Genomic DNA, 9852 nt, shown 5'->3' with positions numbered 1-9852 from the left:
AACCCACAAAGCCTGGGAGTTCGGCAGCTGGGAGAGGCAGAAGGGACCCTCCTGAGCCTTCAGAGGGAGCACAGCCCTGTGACATCTTGACTTCAGACTCCTGGCTTCCACAGCCCTGAGAAAACGCATCTCTGTCATTGTAAACCACTGGTTTAAGGTAGTCTCAGGGCAGCCAGAGAGGCTAATACTTATATTGTTGAGCCCAAATTATGCAGGAGGAATGGGACCTGTCCACAGCAGGGACTGTCCTTTGACCACAGGACACACAGAGTGGAACCCAGGTTCCTGCTAGCCTGAGAAGGTTTTTTGAAGCTGCTCCCTTTCCAAATAAAGTCATTGTGGTGGTTTCTCCTATGTCCACTAGATGGGGCCCTGGAGTGAGCATGATTCTGGGTGTGTCCATGAGGTGGTTCTGCCTGACATTCACAGCAAATCTGCAGACTGAGGGAAGAAGATGGCACTCCCTAATGTGGGTGGGCCTGATCCAATCAGGCTGACCACCCAAAGAGGGCGTTCTGAAGAGGACATCAGCTTCCTTCCTCCCCTTGGATATGAACAGACACACGACAGATCCACTCTTCTGGGTCTCCAGCCAGCAGACACCCTGTAAACCTTGGGATTTTCCAGCTTCCATAATCATGTGCACCATTCTTTAAAAATGTATAAGGAATTTTGGGAGCGCCTGGGTGGCTCAGTCTGTTAGCATCCAACTTTTGATCTCAGGGATGTGAGTTAGAGCTTTGTGTTGGGCTCTCCATGGGGAATGGAGCCTGCTTTTAAAAAAACAAAATGCTTAAGGAATTTTTATAAATATTTATAAAATGTTTCATCTATCTAAATAAGAAGTGCTATAAAATGTGTATATTTCTACACATATATAAATATAAATATTTATGTTAAAATTTATTAAAATGTTTAGATTTACAAATATAAATATGGAATATTCATGAAGTATTTTAAAATATTTTGTATCTATATAAATTGATATGTTATACAATGTGTATATTTCTATACATATATAAATATAAATAAATATTTACATTATTTATTAAATGTTAATTTTATAAATATAAATATGGAATATATATACAGTATTTATAAAAGTTTTATATCTATGTAAGTATAATAAGAAATGCTACAAGATATGCATACTTCTGTAAATATATAAATGCAAAACAATTACTGAAATGCTTATATTTATATATATGAATAAAATGGACTATTTATAAATATTTTGTAGCTATATAAATATAAGTAAATAAGAAATGGTATAAAATGTGTATATTTCTATAAACATATAAATACAAATAATAATAAATAATAAATAAAAAGTCAAGGCCAATTCGAGAAGGGGGTTCAGAGAAGCCTGACCAGAGTCTGGTCCAGGAGAGAGCATTTGTCAGAGGGAGGAAGGCCCAGTGCTCCATGCAGCCAGCCCCTGCCCAGCCCAGTGGGCTCCTCGTGGAAGGTCATGTCCACTTCCATAACCCAGTGGGCTCCTCCTAGAAGTTCGTGTCCACTTCCCGACCCAGTGGGCTCCTCCTGGAAGATCGTGTCCACCTCTCCAACCCAGTGGGCTCCTCCTGGAAGGTAGTGTCCATTCTCCAACCCAGTGGGCTCCTCCTGGAAGGTCGTGTCCACTTCCCGACCCAGTGGGCTCCTCCTGTAAGGTCGGGTCCACCTCCCCAGCACAGTGGGTTCCTCCTGGAAGGTCGGGTCCACCTCCATGTGGGATAGAGGAGGCCCTGCATGTGGAAGGGTTGGATGTGAGCTCTGCATACACATGCAGTTAGAGCCAAGATGTGTACCCTGCCTCCTTGTCCCACACTGCTTCCCGGGAAGACACACCTTCCCATGCCACATGTTACCTGTCAACAGTAAGCAAGGAAGGGCAGTCAGTTCTTTGGGCCACGTTTATTCTCCTACTTATGGAAAGAGTGTTTTTTAGGCTTGACACAGATTTGCATCATAAGGTCAAAGCCAGGTCAGAGCCTAGAAATGTTTGTTTCAAGGATGACCCCAGAAATGCAGCAAGGAAGGTAACACTGGGAGAGGAGGAAGACTGTTTTCCCTGTAAATTTGACTAACCAGAGACACAACAGGAGAAAAACAAACAGAAACTGATTAGCATCTACATGATGCATACGCGTGGGGGACTTGCAGGACTGCTTGGAACTTGGGTCTAAAAACTCACTTAAGACAAGAAAGTGGGAGTAGGTAGGGAGCTTATGGAAAAGCAAATGTCGTTTTGGAAAGATGAATGAGCCCTCAGGAAATAGACCAGAGATGTGCCCGTTTGGGACCAAGTTCATCTGGGATTGAGGCTGGCTTCCCTCCTCCAAGAAGAGATTAGGATTGTTCTTGGGGCATATTTAGGACCTCTGAAGTTTCCTTTTTTCAGGCGGCCCTGCCTTAGGCTGATGTAGGATTTCAGGATCTCAAAGGCCTTAAACTGAAAATAATTATGCCGCAGTCCCATATTTTAGGGTGGCATGCCCCATTTCATCTCCAAGAAGCATACAAGTCTTATTCCAGCTGTGATATGACTCAAAACCACACCTCCAGTAATAGAGAAAATTAGCAATTTTGTCCTGAAAGAGTGAATGTAACAGTGTCTATAAGATATACAGAGGCTTTTACTAACTGAAAGAAATCTGAAGAGGACTTTTGCTTTTACTAAAAAGGTGAAAAGCAAAGATAGGATTCAGCATTTGATTGCAGCAATCTGTCCAGAGGCAGCGCACAGCAGACCAGTGAGAGTGGCGCCACCCAGCTCCTTCCCCGGGAACCACACTTAGCATCTCAGCATCCAGTCGCCAGAAATTTGAACTATCTATGAGCATCTGTGCTTTATCTTGATTTATATTGTGCATCTGTTAGCAAGGGGTCAACATGGTGGAGAAGTAGGGGGATCCATACTTCCCACATCTGTCAAACAAAGAAGTTCAGAAGCCAAAGGACTTTGAAAACCAGAGCCTGGGAGGAAAAAAGACAGAATCTACTAGGAAGAAAATGGGAAAGCTGGAAAAAAGATACGACTACTCCAAGGAACAAATCAAAGCACACCTGGTGGAGGGTCCAAAATATCACTATGAGTAGGGTAATAAAATAATCAAAGTCACAACAATAGACAGCATGTAACAATCTCCAAAAAAACACCTCCTGAAGGGCCAGGACCTGGACAGTGTATGACCCTCCTTTAATATAGAAGTGCTTGCAGGTGCAGAGCAGACAAAAAGCTTTTAAAATGTATAAGGGACAGAAAACGAGACAAAATGATGAAATGGAAGAATGTTCCTCAAAAGAAATTCCAGGAAGTAGTGACAGCTAATATATTGATCAAAACCTTTTAAGCAATATAACCGAACAAGAATTCAGAGTAATAGTCATAAAATTAATTGCTTGGCTTGAAAAAAGCATAGAGGACAGCAGAGAATCAATTGCTACAGAGATTAAGGGACTAAAATATAGTCATGATAAATTAAAAAATGCTGTAAATGAGGTGCAAAATAAAATGGAGGTAGCCACAGCATGGATTGATGAGTCAGAGGAGAAAATTGGTGAATTAGAATATAAAATTATGGGGGGGCGCCTGGGTGGCGCAGTCAGTTAAGCGTCCGACTTCAGCCAGGTCACGATCTCGCGGTCTGTGAGTTCGAGCCCCGCGTCAGGCTCTGGGCTGATGGCTCAGAGCCTGGAGCCTGTTTCCGATTCTGTGTCTCCCTCTCTCTCTGCCCCTCCCCCGTTCATGCTCTGTCTCTCTCTGTCCCAAAAATAAATAAAAACGTTGAAAAAAATTTAAAAAAAAGAATATAAAATTATGGAAAAAGAGGAAGCTGAGAAAAAGAGAGATAAAAAAATCCAGGATTATGAGGGGGAGAATTAAAGAACTAAGTGATGCAATCAAGCAGAACAATATCCCTATCATAGGAATTCCAGAAGAAAAGAGAGAGAAAGGGGCTGAAGGTGTACTTGAACATATCATAGCTGAGTACTTCCCAGATCTGGGGAAGGAAACAGGCATTGAAATCCAAGAGGCATAGAGAACTCCCTTCAGATGTAACTTGAATCAATCCTCTGCATGATATATCATAGGGAAACTGGAAAAATACAAGGATAAAGAGAAAATTCTGAAAGCAGCTAGGGATAAACAGGCCTTAACATACAAAGGTAGACACATAAGGGTGGTAGCAGACCTATCTACTGAAACTTGGCAGGCCAGAAAGGAATGGCAGGAAATCTTCAATGTGATGAACAGGAAAAATATGCAGCCAAGAATCCTTTACCCAGCAAGTCTGTCATTCAGAATAGAAGGGAGAAGTGTCTATTCATGTTTTCTGCCCATTTCTGCCCATATTTTATGATTCTTGGAGCAATTGTGAACAGGATCAGTTTCTTTGTTTGTCTTTCTGTTGCTTCATTATTGGTGTATAAACATGCAGCTGATTTCTGTACATTCATTTTGTATCCTGCGACTTCGCTGAATTCATGGATCAGTTCTAGCAGACTTTTGGTGGAGTCTATCGGATTTTCCATGTATAATATCATGTCATCTGCAAAAAGTGAAAGCTTGACTTCATCTTTGCCAATTTGGATGCCTTTGATTTCCTTTTGTTGTCTGATTGCTGATGCTAGAACTTCCAACACTATGTTAAACAACAGCAGTGAGAGTGGATATCCCTGTCATGTTCCTGATCTCAGGGAGAAACCTCTCAGTTTTTCCCCATGGAGGATCATATTAGCTGTGGGCTTTTCATAAATGGCTTTTATGATGTTTAAGTATGTTCCTTCTATCCCAACTTTCTTGAGGGTTTTTATTAAGAAATGATGCTGAATTTTGTCAAATGCTTTTTCTGCATTGATTGACAGGATCATATGATTCTTTTCTTTTGTTTTATTAATGTAATGTATCACATTGATTGATTTGCCAATGTTGAACCAGCCCTGCAGCCCAGGAATGAATCCAACTTAATCATGATGAATAATTCTTTTTACATACTGTTAAACTCGATTTGCTAGTATCTTGTTGAGAATTTTTGCATCCATCTTCATCAGGGATATTGGCCTGTAGTTCTGTTTTTTTGCTGGATCTCTGTCTGGTTTGGGAATCAAAGTAATGCTGGCTTCATAGAATGAGTCTGGAAGATTTCCTTCCCTTTCTATTTTTTGGAACAGCTTGAGAAGGATAGGTATTATCTCTGCTTTAAATGTCTGGTAGAATTCCCCCATGGAAGCCCTCTAGTCCCAGACTCTTATTTGTTGGGAGATTTTTGATAACTGATTCAATTTTTTTGCTGATTATGGGTCTGTTCAAATTTTCTATTTCTTCCTGTTTGAGTTTTGGAAGTGTGTGGGTGCTTAGGAATTTGTCCATTTCTTCTGGGTTGTCCAGTTTGTTGCCATATAATTCTTCATAGTATTCCCTGATAATTGCTTGTATCTCTGAGGGATTGGTTGTAATAATTCCATTTTCATTCATGATTTTATCTATTTGTGTCATCTCCTTTTCTTTTTGAGAAGCCTGGCTAGAGGTTTATCAATTTTGTTTATTTTTTCAAAAAACCAACTCTTGGTTTCATTGATCTCCTCTACAGTTTTTTTTAGATTCCATATTGTTTATTTTTGCTCTGATCTTTATTATTTCTCTACTCCTACTGGGTTTGGTGTGTCTTTGCTGCTCTGCTTCTATTTCCTTTAGGTGTCTGTTAGATTTTGTATTTGGGATTTTTCTTCTTTCTTGAGATAGGCCTGCATTGCACTGTATTCTCCTCTCAGGACTGCCTTCGCTGCTTCCCAAAGCATTTGGATTGTTGTATTTTCATTTTCATTTGTTTCCATATATTTTTTAATTTCTTCTCTAATTGCCTGGTTGACCCATTAATTCTTCAGTAGGGTGTTCTTTAACCTCCATGCTTTTGGAGGTTTTCCAGACTTTTTCCTGTGGTTGATTTCAAGTTTCATAGCATTGTTGTCTGAAAGTGTGCATGGTATGATCTCAACTCTTTTTTACTTATGAAGGGCTGTTTTGTGACCCAGTATGTGATCTATCTTGACGAATGTTCCACGTGTACTTGAGAAGAAAGTATATTCTGTTGCTTTGGGATGCAGAGTTCTAAATATATCTGTTAAGTCCATCTGGTCCAATGTATCATGCAGGGCCCTTGTTTCTTTATTGATCCTGTGTCTAGATGATCTATCCATTGTTGTAAGTGGAGTATTAAAGTCCCCTGCAATTACCACATTCTTATCAATAAGGTTTCTTATGTTTGTGATTGTTTTATATTTTGGGGAGCTACCGTATTTGGTACATAGACATTTATGTTAGCTCTTCCTGATGGATAGACCCTGTAATTGCTATGTAATGCCCTTCTTCATCTCTTGTTACAGCCTTTAATTAAAGTCTAGTTTGTCTGATATAAGTATGGCTACTCCAGGTTTCTTTTGACTTCCAGTGGCATGATACATAGTTCTCCATGCCCTCACTTTCGATCTGAAGGTGTCCTCATGTCTAAAATGAGTCTCTTGTAGACAGCAAATAGATGGGTCTTGTATTTTATCCATTGTGATACCCTATGTCTTTTGGTTGGAGCATTTAGTCCATTTACATTCAGTGTTATTATTGAAAGATATGGGTTTAGAGTCATTGTGATATCTGTAGGTTTCATGCTTGTAGTGGTGTCTCTGGTACTTTATGTTCCTTGCAACATTTCACTTACAGAGTCCCCCTTAAAATCCTTTGTAGGGCTGCTTTAGTGATGATGAATTCCTTCAGTTTTTATTTGGGAAAACCTTTATCTCTCCTTCTATTCTTTTTTTTAATATGAAATTTAGTGTCAAATTGGTTTCCATACAACACCCAGTGCTCATCCCAACAGGTGGCCTCCTCAATGCCATCACCAACCTTCCCCTCCCTCACACCCCCCATCAACTCTCAGTGTATTCTCAGTTTCTTAAGAGTCTCTTATGGTTTGGCTCCATCCCTAATTTTTTTTTTCCTTCCCCTCCCCTATGGTCTTCTGTTAAGTTTCTCAGTAGCCACATAAGAGTTCAGAAGTGAAGTGATGAACTTTGTTATGTGAATTTCACTCCAATTAAAACACACACATACGCACACATGCACACTTGCACACACACACACACACACACACACACACACACACACACACACACATACACACACTATGGCAATCCCTTACTCCAGAGTTCAACTTGGGAACATTTACAGGATGGCCAATTGGCCATAAGTCCTTCCATCCATGTAGATGCCTCCAGGCTTCAAGTTCAGACACATCCAGGTTTTCCACATGCTGTGACTGGGTGTCTGTGTCCCCCATGTGGCACTTTTCTGCATTTTGCACTAGCAGGACCTCTCACGCTCAGCAATGTTCTGGACTGTGTCTGCTGCCCTGAGCCTTTCCAACCAACCCCTCCTCTTGGGATCCCTGCCCACCAAGTAGAGGGACTGGAGATGCTCCAATGGTCCCACCGCCTCTGCCTGTCTACAGAGCATTCCTCCCCAGACTCACTAGGGCATGTAAGAAGCCACCATCCTCTGGGATTCTGTGCACATATGTGGCAGGGGCTTCTGATATCCTGCATCCAGACCACGTACCTTCCCAGAGATTCTGGTCTCTGTCAAAATCTCCCATGGGTACTCAACTCCATTTCTGGTAGACAAGAGTCTGTGGTCCCATGACCCTAGAGTGTAAGGTGGTTGGAGGATCCAGTGGGATCACTGATGATAAGAAATCCACAGTGCTGCCCAGAACTCAGTGATACACTCCCCAGGGACAAGCAGGTTCAGTTGATACATGTCACCCACCACGCTCTGCTGCTTTGACGGGTCATATAACATCTCTAAGCTCCAATAACCTCTTCTGAAATGCTTGGAAGTGTCACTCCACGGTGCCACTGGAAAGCATAACTATTTGCAACTGTTCTGGGAGCAGTGAACTACAATTCACAGGGAAGGCAGTATCATTACACTGTCAGGAGGAACATAAGCAGATTGCCAAACCAGGACCAGTGGCAGCCAGGTGAAAAAAACAAAACAAACAACACAGAGATAAAAAATTAAGCAACTTTCACAAGGAAAAAAAAAAAGTCAGTCAAAACCAATCTGCTCAGGGCAGTCCACTGCCTGCAGGTGAAACACACACAGGTCAGCACAAACTTTTCAGAAAGCTTGGGGTCCAGGTACCTGCCTGCAGGGTGCAGAAGGGGTAAGAGCAGCCAGGACATAAGAAGCCCAGGAGGCCAGAGGGAGGAGGCAGTGTAACAAGGCCCCAGAACTATTTGGGTTTGTTTTTTTTTTTTTTTCAAACCTGCTTTTCTTCAGGCTGCCAGGTTGACCTGTTGACCTAGGTTTCTTTGCTAACTCAGCTAACAGGCACCTCTAGACTTCTCCACTTTTGTCCTGGTTCAGAACGGGCCGATACGGGACCCACGTGACTGGGAGATTCTGGAAGAGCTCAGACCCTGTTGGGGGGGGGGGGGGCGCGGGGGGACCAGAAGTCAGCAGTACAGAGGAAGGCACCTGCAGTTTCTGCTTCCTGCTAAAATCAGTTGTGGCCTTTGGGGACTGAAAACCATGCTGCAGGGGCGCCTGGGTGGCCCCCTCAGTTGGACCTCCGACTTGGGCTCAGGTCACGATCTCGAGGATGGTGGCTTCCAGCCCCGCATTGGTCTCTGTGATGACAGCTCAGAGCCTGGAGCCTGCTTCAGACTCTGTGTCTCCCTCTCTCCCTGCCCTTCCCCCACTCATTCTCTCTCTCTCTCTCTCTCTCTCTCTCTCTCTCTCTGTCTCAAAAATAAACATTAAAAAAGTTAGTTTAAAAAATTAAATTAAAAAAAAACAAAAACCACTATCTTGGAAGCTCACACATTTTACGTCCTTACCTTTCTCTGCCTCCCCCCATCCAGGGCCGGCTGGGCCAGACTCCGGGAGGCTAGATTAAGGCTCACCTCTGGAGTCCTCTGCGCCAGACTGTTTCAGGCCATAGGCACTTGGAAGAACCTAAGTAGGGTCTTAGCTGCGGAGGAGCCGAGAGTACAACACTAGATGGGAAAAAGGGGGTGAGCGGCGGGGGAGGGGTGGGGGAAGGGGGAAGTTTTCCTCAACCCTCTTAGGAGTCCCTGGCTGCGTCTGAAAATGAAACCGACAGAGGCAGTGTCACAGGAGAAAAGCCTACGACCTCATTCAATAGAAGCTTTAAGGGAGACAGACAACCTTCCTAGGAGACAGGCCGGAGTACTGAAGGCTAGGCTCAAGAAGAGTGCGCAGCCCTGGAGGAACAGGATTAAGAGCCTGGGGTTAGCGTTGCACCCAGGCGAGGAGCTCAGCAAGGCCTGCCTTGGGGTTCCCCGTATTCGGAGATAAGGCGTTAAGGGCCTGGGCCATTACCAGCCTGTGTGCCAACCTTGGCTGTAGGACTTCAGCCTCACAAAGACAAGGAAGGACAAGGACAGACGAGACGGGAAGAGACAGCAGTAGGTCTTCTGGCTGTATTCGGTGTTGCAGCAGCACGGCCTGGACGATGGTCGCGCCGCCCAGCAGCTTGTGCAGCTGGGGGTCGTAGCGGGTGGCCAGTTGCAGGCTGACTGGATGATGCGCGCCCTCTTGCCTGCGTGCACCTTGCAGCCCTGCAAGTCTTGGTTACATGCCTCCCAGTCAGTCGCCGGCCAGAGAGCTTTATATTCCGGGAGCGCCGCCACTGGATGCTGTATTCATCAATGGGGTGTGGGGAATTGCGGCCCTGGATCCTCATTGGCTGCTGTGCGACGCCATGTCCTGCGCTTTGTCCAATCAGACGAGATCTGGAAAGTCGCTTCATTTGCATACAGCCCTGGAGA

This window comes from Puma concolor, chromosome A1, assembly GCF_028749965.1.
Source record: "Puma concolor isolate L17-30 chromosome A1, mPumCon1.1.hap2, whole genome shotgun sequence".
Taxonomy (NCBI): Eukaryota; Metazoa; Chordata; class Mammalia; order Carnivora; family Felidae; genus Puma; species Puma concolor.
This window is presented reverse-complemented; position numbering follows the sequence as displayed.